The 13,861-nt window shown below is 39.8% G+C and overlaps 1 protein-coding gene across 1 annotated transcript in view; it reads left to right on the top strand.

Annotated features, from left to right (window-relative positions):
• The first annotated feature begins 43 nt into the window (after positions 1–43).
• SPATS2L (spermatogenesis associated serine rich 2 like) overlaps positions 44–13,861 on the top strand; it is a 156,229-nt gene continuing 142,411 nt past the window's right edge. Inside the window, exon 1 of the mRNA XM_030485603.1 lies at positions 44–245. The gene's annotated coding sequence lies outside the window, so the exon portion shown is untranslated. The remainder of the gene's footprint in view (positions 246–13,861) is intronic.

Raw genomic sequence — 13,861 nt, forward strand, 5'->3', positions numbered from 1 at the left:
AGGCATTTACACAGCACAGTTTGACACAGGCCAGTATTACGGGTATGTTGACTTCTTACATTCTGGGAAGAAGTGGTTCTACTTGAAGATAAACAACACTTTCCTGGCTGGTGGCTCCTCTGAGTTATTTTCCTATGTTTCTTTTTTCCCCTAGGGACTGTACAATATGTAGCTGAATAATATGCCAGATGAAATAGAGGTAGATGGACTTCTTAGATTGTCTAGCCTCAGCAGTTCATTTTGAGGTAATCTTGCTTTTGAATACATTTGAGATTAAAAAAGTTAGTGCCATTATCAGTATTTGGTATAGGATTGGAGTAAGAAAAAACTTCCAGCATTTCGCTGGGAAAATGGATCAGAGTGATACGTATACTTTGAAAAATAAAACCAACATTCCTTTCAATTCAATAACATACAGGCAAGTTTAGAGGGTTATGAAAGAAAAAGCAGTCAGAAACATGAATTTAAAAGAGTTACGTGACAGTGAAGCTGAATGAAATCCCCTGAAATGCTTGCTGAAGAAATGAGCATATCATTAAATGTTGCAACTGAACTATTTCCTGATTCTCAGATTATCTTTCTTACTGGAACATTACTGGTCAGGGTAACTTTAGCAATTTTTATATGCAGATCAACAGGAGATCATCATAACAGTTTCTTTTCTTCCCTATCTCAACTTTAAAGAGAAAGCTAACTTTTTACCCAGGCATGTTATAGAGATTTGTGCAGTGTTTTGAAAGCGTGAAGTATAATTGCTGTGATTCACAGTAGTGATTGAAAGGTATAAATTAAATTTACATGGTTCAGCTCTTTTGATGCAGTGATTTGATGAGAAGAATGTTTTAACACTTATCAACAAGGTTTTTTATGTCAAATCTTGGCAAAATAATTATGGTATTTTGCTCTGCTTTAGCAGCAGCAGCCTGGCCTTATAATGGAGAATTTGTGATTTGTCCTCTGCACAAAGTTCAGTGGTGACAGAGATCCTTGTCTTCAGGGGAGAAATAAAATGCTGTATTTAAAATGATATATAGCCATTTTGTATGCAGTCAATCTGGAAAAGTTTGAGGCAAAGTGAAAGATGTTTATTATTCTGTGGGCCATTTGCTGGAGTGATGCTAGCAAGCATGTCCAGTTTGGCCACTGAATGATGTGCTGCGAGAAGCTGCAATCGGATGTATTTGACATAGTAACAAGAGAAACAAGCAGAACACTAGTGAAGTGTGTAGATGCACTTCTAGAAGAAGTCATTATTATGGAGCAAAAGAAGACAAAAGCCAGCAAAGCCATCTTTATGTTCAGGAGTGTCTGCTTTCACATTAAAGTAGTGGAGGTCTATCTAGAAATGCTGCTAAATTGTCATTTTTAGTTTAGGTTACTTTAGGGGTATCTTTTCTGTTTGATTAGATCAATCAAAATGGGAGTCTATCATGACTGATGAGGGATTACTCTTTTACTAGTGATTGCTCCATGTTTGGAAGCAAAGGCGGAGTAGACCCTTCTATATAACTAATAATGACAAATTTTTTTGTTCACTGTAAATTGTAACTTGATATGAACATGCTCCAAACCCAACTTGGAAGGAATGGACAAATGTGCATCTTAAAGAATTGAAGTTTACAGGAAGCTTGGACTCCTTTTTACCTGCCATCTCTACATAAATTCTCTGTCATAAATCTGATCATCATAGCAATTAATGAGACTGAAGTGAAAGTCAGTGAAGGGCCTTTGTCATCTTATGGCATCCATGTTTTCTCTTGTGGAAATACTTCCATGTTGCTTGGTCAGGCAAAACAGGAACTTCTGCGTTGCCACCCAAAAGTATCTACCCAAAATTCCCATTATTTAAGATAAGAAATTTATTTCGTGTCTTCAAGTTAGCTCCTAGTGAATACATTTCTATGTACTATCAAGTTTGTCCCAAAATTCTCATGGCAAAAAGGATGAGTAAAGGGTTAAGTTTGCTTTGTCTTGATCTAAGAAAAAGATGGAGGAGAATATAGTCTTGTAATTGGGGGATGTCCAGTGCTGCCATTCAAACACCTTACTCTAAAAATCATAATACTAACTTAAGTGTTACAGAATTTTAAAAGAACTAAAGGAAGTTTTTTATTAGAACCATCTTCACAAATTGGGAATAATGATGCTGAACAGGGAGCGGTAGAACAGTGTGGGGATCTCTGCATGCTAGTGCTCCCATATTCTCTAGCTGATTTATCTCAGACATCGCCATAGAAATCACAGTGTAAGGATTTCAGTGTGATTTATTTCCCTTCTGTCTCCTTGCCTGACTTCCACTTCTGTTGCTTTAAGTCAAGGGGACAAGTATAATTGTAATTATGGTGTACTGCCTCTAAACCTGCATACATACCCATCTAAAATATTTGCAGTTCTAGCCTGCAAATTTCTTCATTCAGAGTCCAGTAATTCTTGAAAACAATGTTACCAGGTTTAGTAGTGATTTTTAGGGTAAAATTCATATCTCTCTTAGGAACACTGGCATTTCTGATTCATTTTACACAGAACAGTAAGGTCACCAAGTGTCCAGGTTATGCTTAAAATGGCAGTGGAGATCGAAAGTACCACATTCTTCTCCCTGGGGTGAAATCACATTTCTTTAGGTTCATGTGGAGTTTGGGAAGCCTTAATTTTTTATTTGTTCATCCAAAACTGTGGTCATGTTTACTGACAGCTGCTTAGCACGATTTCAATGCATGTGTCTAAATCTTGACAAGCACGAATTGAATCTGGCCAGCAAAACCCCCATTAATTTGCAAACCCCACTCACCAGTAGATGGCCTTGGTCACAAAGCTATTGTGTCTGGGAAGTGACTGGCATTAATGAGAGTGTGAGAGGCATAAAGAATGGAATGGGAGAGGCATTGATTCTCATTTAAGTGCTATTTACATCATTTAGACTTGTCTTATTAAAAAGTCTTGATAGTCTTACTGGCTTTTATCCTGAGTCAATGATAGTGTCTCATGTACTCTCTGCAGTGCCTACCCATTTTGAAGTGGCAATTTAATAGCTGTCCTGATATGGGATAGATGAGTTGTACATGTGAATTCACACAGGCACTGATTCCTTTCCCTCCTGTCCCAGCCTTGTCTGATTAATTCAGGGGCCACATTGAACTTTCTCCAGTTTTTAAGGCATGATCAAGCTTGACCTTACCTTCAGTTCAGGTTGTATTTAGTTAAATATTTTCAGGTCTTATGGCTGGAAAGCTGCTTAGTAGTAAAAGTCATATTGTTTGTCCCAGTAGTGATCATATTCCTTCAAAATTCCACAAGTCCTGTGCTTCTCTTTCTAGTTGTGTGATTAAACTTGTTAGCTGCCCCATGTGCTTTGTTGGCTGCAGGTGGGGGCCTTTGAGATTCCTTGTATGCTGTAGTCACATGGTGGCTCCCAGCTTATATGAGATGGGATACAAGTGTGTGTAGTAGGAAGTGTTTCCAGCTTCATCTCTTTCTCATAGATGTATGTGATACTTGATACGGAAGCATTGGACCATATACGGGCACAGGAAGAGGTACTTAGTTGTTAAAGCAAGCATTGCCTACACAGCTGTGGTTTTGTTCTTGTAAGGGAAAGGCAGCTAAATGGAGCTGCACAGTGAGTACTGACCACAATAAATTGTAGGGGTTTCCCTCCTCATCTTTTACCTTCTTTTTTTCTCATTGCTGATGTTCTATTCTTTTGGGTTTTTACCCAAAATAAGATGGATGTTGAGTAAGTCACTATGTACACCTACGGCACTGTTGAAAACACCCCCTTGTCACAACTCTGTCTCTTACTTGCCTTTGGTCTGAATTCAGTGATGTATGCCTCTCCTAATATGAGGTTTTCCTATTGGAGTTTATGAGGAAACTGGAAAATATCATGCATTTTAACGGGAGCAGACCATCACTTTTTTGCTGCCTTTGGAGTTACTCTGTCAGAAATAAGAAGCAAGCTAAAATTAGACATGCTTTAGTTTCTCTTTTGTGCCATTTCCTCCCTCCTCTGCTGTCACAGAACAAGGCTTTTGATAGTGAGCTTGGTACTGTAGTGTTCAGGATCTGTGAGGGAAAGGAGCAAGACAAGCAAAGCAAGGTGCATGTGTAAGCAAGATCAGATCACAGTAGCATCAGGCTGTCAGGACAAGGTTGTCCATGTGGATGAATCTGCCTTTTTGGCACTGGAAATCTTCTATCCCCAATTTGCTACTGTTGCACCTGGCAGAGGAGATGGCATTTCATCAAGGATGCAGCCCTTTGTCTTAAGGACATGAGAGATTTGACACATATAGGGAAACAAGTGGTGACTTGAATGTTCCTCTAAATTATCTTTCGCAGTTGACAGTAACCTTTTACATAACAAGCTATACTTCTACTCTGATTTGTGTATGAGGGAACAGTCTGAGTTTCCAAGATTAGAGCTGAAGTCCAACCTTGTATTTTACAGAGATTTTGTGGTCTGATTGGGGAGGCATGGAAGAGGCTGCCCAGGTAAAGCTGTGGTAAATCGGAGCAGCTATAGGCTGTCTCTGCCTTACACTAATTAGCAGCTGCACATCCCTAGCAATCAGGAATGAAACAGGGGAGGGAGGGAAATGCCTTGATAATCCCTCCCTTCTGAACTTTCTGGAACTGCTTGGCAAGTGCAGCTTTTGTGACGTAAGTACCAGCTGCCAAGCCTGGAAACAAGTTTCAGTGGTGCACAGATTAAGTGGCTAGTGGCCTTGCCAAAGCTCATGGGTCTGTCAGAACAGCCGTTTCTGAGCTTGCTGGGGGTGTTACGCTGCTTGAGGACCTTCATGCTTCTTATCTGCAGTACAGCCAAACAAGGTCATTACTTGTGATGTTATTTTTTGGTAATGTGTATCATTTTATAAACTGAGAACTAATGAATGTAAATAATGGTTTGGGGGACTTTTTGATGTACTTTCAGAGGGAACAGGGTTGAGGGACTGAAATATAAAGTGAAGAGCAAACTAGTGAAAATGAATTTGTGTAGTCCCAATGTGTCATGCAAGGCAGTGACCATTGAACAGGTGAACTTGCTGGCTTGGTTGGGGTGAACATTAAGTCACGAAGAGGTCTACCTTGGATTGACAGCTGTCTGATATCTCTCGTTTCTTGTATGTTCAAAGTACATGTATTAAAATGTGTAATGCGCTTAGTCAGGCACTTTGTCCTTTTTAATTACCGGTGGGGTGACTGTCCCTTAGGTCTACCTCAGGCTTAACACCCTATAGCAGAACCTGCTGAGCTGTTAGTCTGTTCGCTGCATTTTTGTAATTAGTGTCATTAAGTCACCTTTTTTTCCCTCTGAGATAAGAGGTATTTTTCATAAGGCAGTAATAGTAGAGAAATCAGTGATTCTCTGGGTGCAGTTTGCACTGCCTGTTGGTATAAGTTAGGATTTCCATTATCGATACACAGACTTCTCTAAGGACTTCTGCTGCGAAGTGCTTTCAGAAGGCATCATTCCTGCTGTGGTAATTCAATTTCTGCCTGTGAAAGCATGGTGAAACCCAGTGGTGAGAGAATTAAACTGTGCAATTTCACTCCTGCCATAAGGTTCCAGCCCTCTATCTAGGAGTATAGCAAAATTAGTACAAAAAAATTATGTGTAAAGATGGTAGGTTCATTGTTGCTTGGATTATAAACTTGATTGTGTATCTACTTAAAAGTTTCAGAAGCAAATAGACAGATCATATTTTGAGTCTGAATTTATACCACCCTTCAGATGCATTAAAACAGTAATTATAATAAAATCTTAGGTAGCTTGATTTCTACTATGAGTAAGGGAGGGCTTTTTTCCATTATCATTCACACTACTCTGGTGGGTTTTGTTTGTATTTTGCTTTTCTGTTCTCTCCTAAATACCAGCAGTTAGTCAGGGCTGAAAATAAGTGTTGCTGAGAGCTAGTATAGACATCTAAGAGAAAAGAGGATTTTTTTTTTTTATCTGGTTAGTCATTCTTACATGCTTCATATTCTACTTCCAGATTCTGGCTTGGAAAGAAGCTATTTTGAATGCCAGACTGGTGGCTCACTATCTTTCTCTGCAGTGGAGGCTGTTGTTTCCTTGTGGAGTCATCTGCATGTATTTTGCCCAGTTTTCTGCCAGTACAGTATCCCCGGGTACAGCTTGTGCTTCAAGGTCTCCTGCAGAATACAGTTTAATCTCTTGCTTTCATTTCACTGACGTTTACAATTTAATCTCTTGCTTTCATTTCACTGAAGTTTGTAAGTTTCAGCAGGGGTAGCTGGGTGAAAGTTAGTGCCTGCATTATACTGGAGATCTGCTTAAGTGATCTAATGGCTCCTTCTGGCAAAATCTGTGAAATTATAATAGCAGAAGTAGAGAGAGGAAGGGACTCAAAGGTGCATGGTAATACAAGGTTGATATAAATAGGAAGCAGTATGTATTCTGGCTCTAGAGTAGGAGCTGTATCAGCCCTGAAATGGAAGTATAGAAAAACCGAACAAAACATTGTGAGAAGGTCAGTGTTCTGACTGGATAGTGTTCTCTAGCTGCTCTTCTCTGCTGAAAGGTAGGCAAGTAGTCATTTTTCTCAGAAATTTCAGTGTTGGACTTGCTCTTGTCAGGACACCACCTCAGAATTCTACGAGAAATTCTCCTTTCCACTAGCCTATTGTCAACCTAAATAGAATTTGTCTTCATTATATGATAAAAGTAGACTAATGTCTGTGTTATCAGCGGAAAACTAAGTTTAGAGGATGTACAATGAGTTATATCAGTTGTGAGGGAAGTCTTCAGAAAACTTTAAAATGTGAAGACTCCTCACCTGCATTTGCAAGACCCCAGGTTACTACTTCTCTTTAGCAGCAGTCAGTGCCTTCTCATGAAAATGATATATTCAGCCTGCAGTGAAATCGCCTTTTTGCTTATCAACTTACTTCCACACAACCCTCTTCTTTCCTAACCTCCTTGCAGATCTAGCATTTGTACAGTGGCTAATTCAGGAGGTTGGTTAGTGATACTCATTCACAGATGCTTTAATCTCATTTGAGTCTCAGAATCGTTTGATTGTCTTTCTCAAACACCTCAGTGTCTCCAATAGGCTAACCAGAGCAGAGCACACTGCCGCATCTGAGCCTGCTGTATTTAGTTGGCATTGGAATAATTTCCTCTAATTTCATATTTCTGTTCATGTATTCTCAAGGTTGGTTTGCAGGATCTTATTTCTCCTGTTAAACATAGTAGCAAAGAGTACTTGTGATTTCTCATTATTTCTGATACTGTAGGTGACCCGTAAGGTTTTCTTTTCTTGTTTCAGTCTTTTGTTGACGCCTTACCACTATAGTCTCTTTTCACTTTGTTTTTAACCCTGCACGTTCCTAGTCTTTCTGCTATATTCAGTATGCTCTTCCTTTCTTGTTCTTTTTCCTTGCTTTATGGTGCCTTAAGTTATGATTTCTTTCATCCTGTGCCCAGAAAAGAAGATAAAGTCTGCTTCAAAGACTATGCCCAAAGCTACTTAAAAGAAAAAAAAGGCGAGGAGGGGAAGTTTGCTGATTCAGACATTCAGAAAATGCCAGAGGAAGGCCAGCATTAGTTTCTTGTTCTCAGATTTTTCATAAGCTCTTATCTTGCTGCTGTCTGCATGTCTGCTGGGACAGGCATAGCTGTGTCACTTGAAGTCAAGGCCTGTCTGGATGCAAGTGATTCTGAAAGTGGACCAGAGTATCATGTCACAGTGCATGCCCCTTCCTGCCCAGGTCTCTAGTCATATTCTTCTTACGTAAATCGATATCCTAACTCTCAATACTGTTTATTTGATATGTAAAATGTCTGTGTCCATTCAAGCACTAATCCAGCCAATTGTTTGAGCACAAAAGACATAATTGTTTGCTTTAGCTTCCGTGCTGCTTTACTAAGAGAGTGCCCCTGTAACTTATATTTACATGATCTTTCCTTATTGCTAAAATTTTTCTTGACCTTTGACTAGACATCTACTTAAAGAGTTCTCCCTATAACATTTGGGTGTAGAATGAGCTGCAAAGCAAGGAGGATTGTACAAGGATTCAATTAGTATATAGTGGTGCTTGCTTGCTTCCTTCTTAGCTGGTTTGCTGGGCTTTTTGGTTTGTAAGAGTTGTTGTGGGGGAGTTTTGAATCGGTTTCTCATCTTCTTTAGTTTCTTGTTTGCATTCACAACAGGCTGCCTGTTTTAGTAGTCTTCTATATTTCTCCCCAGTGAACTATATTTCCTGTTTTCTTTGTGAACAGCACCGTATGTAATTGTTTTACCATTCTTGCTTTCTTCCTGAATGATTTGGGAACTATTTTGGAGCTTTTATCCGGATATACATCTCTCTCAAAAGTGTGTCAGCTCTCCACATTCCCAAGCTAGTCCTGAACAAGACTGTTTTGAAATCCACATATGCACTTTCACATGTTTCCATTTTCCTTGCCCTCATTTCTGTGGCATTTCTTTATGAAGTCTTGCTAGTGTGCCTTTACTGACTCCACAGCAATTTGGAACACACAGGTATCTGAGGGAGGTGGCTCAAAGATCTAATACCAGGTGTTCTTAAACTGGTAGTCCTGATTATTGATGAAGGCCACATCTAGATATGTGGTCTTTGTGGGTTTTTATTGGGTTATTAGTTTTTTGTTTGGGGGTTGGTGGTTTTTTGGTTCTTTTTGTTGGTGGTGGTTTGGAGTTGTTTGTTTGCTTGTTTCTCAAGTGCTGCATCCAACATGCTGTTTGGTAAAGTAAATCAGTGAATACATTTGTAACTACTGTCATCAGTGCCCTAAATACTTGAGGTGCTTTGTGCTTCATATTCACAGGGCTGACACTGCACATAATTAAAATCCTGACATGTCAGCATTAAATATTTTATTGAGCCATATTTTATTCACATGCCTTTTCTCATTCAAGGTTCTCTGGTATGCATCAAACACTTGCACATTAGGCCTACAGTCTGCTGTAGCAGCTTAGCTATAGATTAATTTCTTATGCTCCTTAGTTTGTAAAACAGCTCTGGTTTTGAGTTTTAGCTTCCGTGTTTTCTACACTTTTTCTCTTCTGTTTTTTTTCTTCCCCCAAGAAATTGTCCAGAAAGATTGTATTTTCAGTGGATATTTGAATGTCTGGCCTAAATGCAGAGCAGATCAAAGACCCTAAATAGGAAACACTGCATATGTTCAGGGGATTTAAATGTAACGTGGTTATTATGACTTGCTTCAATAGCTTTTTATAATTTCCATCGCATAATTTCCAATGCTTTATTCTATCCTAGTATTCTTAATGGTGATTTCCACCAATGGAAACAAGAGTAATACCAAGTAAATGTGGAAGAAAAGTCACTTTGAGAATACAGGAATATTGTCCCTGGGAAGATAGTACTGAGGAGAGATACAAATTTGTAATTCTTCCCAATTTGTTTTGTCTTCCCGGGCAAGAGCAAACTGTGCAGCATGGGATTTCTTTAGACAGTGTGTAAGCTACTGCACAATTAAGGTTATACTGGGATGGGTCTGCCGAAAGTCTTAAACCATGCACTGTAGAGCTGTGGGGGGGCATCCTTAGGCAGTTTTTTTAAATAAAAGGCACCAAGGGAAGTCCCTAAGTGGGATAAGGCGTGAACGCTTCAGAGGGTCAGAAGACATATGTAAATGTATGACATGCTGGCAAAATAATCCTGGTGTTTAAGAAGTTGTTTCCATTTTGCTCACCTTCCTAATGCATAATTCTCAGGTGTAATAAGATTCCTAAAGAACAACTGTCCTTTTTGGTTGCTACTGCTTCATATTTTCCTGGGTACATGGCTGTTTAACCAGCTCACAAACAGTGGTTTAACAGTGCAAACCCGTCAGTGTGTTTGTAGTTAGGATAAGGTATAGAAGTCTAAGGTATATATCACTCCTAAAAAGGTATTGTGTACACACAGAAATGTTAATGTATGTGTGCCCTATAAGCCAACCATTGTAACCAGTCTTTTTAAATCACCAAGACATGAAAAACCTGTTTTGCATGCAGCTTTCAGAGCATCTTATTTAATGTGTGCATTTACAGATGGAAGTGGGGGTGGGTGCATGGAGGAGGTCTTGAATACCCAGGTTCACTTGCTGAGCTGTTGAGAGAATGCAGTTCTCCAGCCTCATCCTAGTGCAGTTTCTGTCAGGTCACAGTCTGCCTCCAGTATTTGTGTTTCATTAGCATGTGCTTTTAAAGCATGAGTTTTGGTTGTTTGAGGCATGATGGTTCTGTTTTAGCAAGGCCTGAGTACCAAGGGTTTTTCAGTGACTTGGTGAATGGTATTAAGCAGTTGTACTGCTGAAGTCAGCTCACATAAGACATGGCTCAAAACCTACTCAGCCTTATAAATGACTCCCTGAAATATAAATGATTTCAGCATGCTTCAGAATAGGCTGTGATTCCGTGAGGAGCCTGGGCACTCAACAATATAAGGTGCTGCTGAGTGTACTAGCCCCAGTCCTACCAAATGCTTCATAGAAGTACCCTGGGTTGTGTAGTTTTACTCTTGCTTTTTAAATTTTGTGCATTTGTAGGAATTTTGGTTTGTTGGTTGGTTGGGGTTTTCCCGTTTTGGGGGATTTTTTTGGTCAGAATTACAACCAGAGCACCTGTCGCATTGCGGACTTTATAATTCCAGGTTTAGATTCCTTTTATAAATCTGAGCCTCTCTTTCCCAGTTTGAGTTTTCTTAAGAACTACTCAAAATGTGTTCTTGAGACTTACTGTGTGTGTTGCTTTGTCACAGAATGGGAGCTATGACTTTCCTCTCTTCCTGAGTACAGTTTAAAGACCAGCTTTGTGTGAAACCAGACCTGTTCTACCCTTGCATGGTCTTGAAGCAGTAAAATATGGTGTTATGTGGGGGACAGCCTGGGTGCCCAGAGCAGCTGTATACTGCTTTCCTCTGAGCAGCATTGGTCTCTGAGCCAGCCCTCTCCATGAATCAAATTACCCAGTGTTTGTGCTTTAGATACTTCCCTGAACTGTATAACCATCTAAAGCTTCCTGTTCTAATATTGATTTAAGCCTTAAGTATCAGTAGCTTATTTTTCTACATTATAATTCTCTTTCCTATTTAACACGGACCTCTGGGATATGCAGAGGGCCGAAGTCAGACCTTCCCGGCAGTCAAGATGGGGGTTGGGGGGAAGGCATGTGCAAGCCATTGAAAAGAGGCAGAGCTTGAATTGCTGTGCAACACTTTTTTTGGTTCAGCAGTCAAACTGCACGCTGTACTACTTTGTCAAAACAGAAGAAACACAGCTCTCATTCTCTTGCAAGTTCCCTCCTGTGTTTGTTAGGTTACCTTAAAGCTTCATCTTATTTATAAGCCCTGACCCAGGCTTCTCATGAACTGTTTCTGAATCACTAGAAAAGGAAAGTAGAAGGTACTTCCTGCTTCATGCAGCTCTGGTTAACAGCTGTACCTCTTAGAGAAAATAGCCGCTGGTGATAAAATCTCACCATGCTCATCCTCATGAGTAAAGAGTACAGCTGCAGCGTGTGCTGCTTCTCCCCAGGATCTGTGTGTGGCAGCAGTCAGAATAATGCCAAACAATTTAATTGTGGGCAAAGAAAGATTTACTCCTCTCCTTCCCCCCTCTTGGCTGTCTGTTCCATCTCTTACTTCTTTGCTGTTTTTAATTTTAAAAAATGTTCTAGACCGGGCTCCCAAATGACTCAAAAGTCACTGGGTTCTTTGCTCATTGATCACCTTGGTCCAGCAGTCATGAGCTTTGTGGAAGTGTGAGAAATCATTTCTATTCCATTCCTGCATGTGAACAGCCCTGTAGTACTGGGTTGCAGGGTTGTGCCTTCTTCCAGCAGCAGTTCTCCCTTGCGAAACCTTGTCTCTGCAGTTGCACCAGTGCTTGGGCAGCCCACTGTCCCCAAATGAAGCTTGTTACATCAGATCATCTGCATAGTTGTTGGTGTCCTGATATTACATACTAGTCTTCCTCCTTAGGTGGTTGTTGTTCTCATCCACTATTGCTGACCACAAACAGTCAAAATTGAGGGTAGTGGCTTAATATTTGTAAAAATTTTTTGTAAACCAAACTGAACTCTGACATCTGTCTGCTTTTGTTTTATTCTGGCTTTCTGAGGTTGTATGCTCATTAAAGGCATGGTTTTTTAAAGCTTTTCTCTGTGATGCTGAAGAACAGGAGTGTGTATCTTTCAGTGTCACTGAGACTGTCCCTAGTTCACATGCTTGTAGGAAATAGGGGTTTAGGATCCGTGTGAGGCATAGTAATTACAGGAGTTGATCACAACACTTACTCATCTTGGCAGGTGGAAACACACACAAGTGTAACCTAGTTGACCAGTCCTGCCCATGAAGACAAAAAAGGGTTATAGCTCTTTTTCATCTGTGTGTTGGCAGCTGAGATTCTCTTTTCCTTTTCATAAGTGGCATGGACCTCACTTAAAGGAGGTGGTGGCTTTCTTGTCCAAACTGTACCTTATAAGTCAAAGCCATTTAAATGCAATTCTACTATCTGCTGTCTCCTGAGGCTTAAACTTTTCCACCTCTTTTGGTTAAGGGAGATTTTTTAAATCCTATGAGGAGTTTACCCTGTGTGCTTTCTTCAGTCCTATTTAGGAAGGGAAAGCATTTCTAATCCTCCCAATCCAGGAGAATTTGAATGCTGGACTAGGAACACTGACAGTCTTTCAATATTCCCCTTCAATATATATATTTCTAAATATATATAACTATTAACAAAACTCCCCACAACTTACTAAAACTGCATCTTCCATAAGGCCGAAATTCATCATAGTCCCGTGGGTATAAACAAGATCAGCACCTGACCATTACTTTTTCTGATGGGAAGCTCAGAGTGCAGGAGGATGTTCTTGTATTGTGAACTGTTCCTCAAAATGTTTGACATTGTGCCGATGAATAAAAAGGATGCTTTCATATTTAAACTACCCAGTTTGTATTCCCCTATCTAGAATATTGCAGGCAATTTTTGTAATTATTAGAGAATTTACTTCTCACTAGCCAAAAAAGTAGGTTACACAAGGAAACTGGATCACTTTTTCCAATGAACAGAAAATCCTCTTGACCAGTTTCGTTCCTGCCCTAGAATAAAATCTGTACAGTTCACCTCTGCTCCTGTGTGTATAGACACTTAAACACATCTGTGGAAGGCTGGAGGAATTAACAAGGATTCTGAAGTTATAAAAGGAATTTTTAAGAATAAATTCCTAACCCTCGGCCTGCCTGTTACCTGGAATTTGCTGCCACTCATAGAGATTTAACTGAAAGAGGCAAGCGCCAAGCTGAAAAATGGTTTATTTGGGATAGCTTAAGGTAACTGGATCAGCTTGTTAAGAGCATTGTTATTGGTTAACATGACTGTTAGAAGATCTGGAAGGGGGTTATCTTGATGACTGGATAGTTGTGCTCCTGGCTGCCTGAGTAAGTAAACATCCATATGTGGAGGTCATTGTGTCACTTGTTTTAGTCACAATGAACTTCCAGTTGGTAAATCTGTTTGATATTTCTCTTCAAAAGCCATCTTAGTGTCTTTATTCCTTAAAAAAAAAAAAAAACCAAAAAAAAGACCACAAAAAAAAAGCCCACCAAAAAATCCCAAAACCACAACTCCTTCTTTTTTTTTTCCTACAAGACATCAACAGTTTTTTCTGGACACTAATTTTAGCATTATCCATTTAAGATGCTTATGGGAAGAATGTTGCAGTGAAACAGTGGGTGGAAGTGTTGCTTTGAAGCTATCAGCCAGTTGCAGTCCTAGGTTTTGTGATGCAAAGTTTCAAGCTATGCAAGACCCAGACTCTCTTTTGACCTCTACCAGTCAGGCCACCAGCTTGTCTAGTTTGTAATAAAGGGG

Source organism: Strigops habroptila, chromosome 5, assembly GCF_004027225.2.
Source record: "Strigops habroptila isolate Jane chromosome 5, bStrHab1.2.pri, whole genome shotgun sequence".
Taxonomy (NCBI): domain Eukaryota; kingdom Metazoa; phylum Chordata; class Aves; order Psittaciformes; family Psittacidae; genus Strigops; species Strigops habroptila.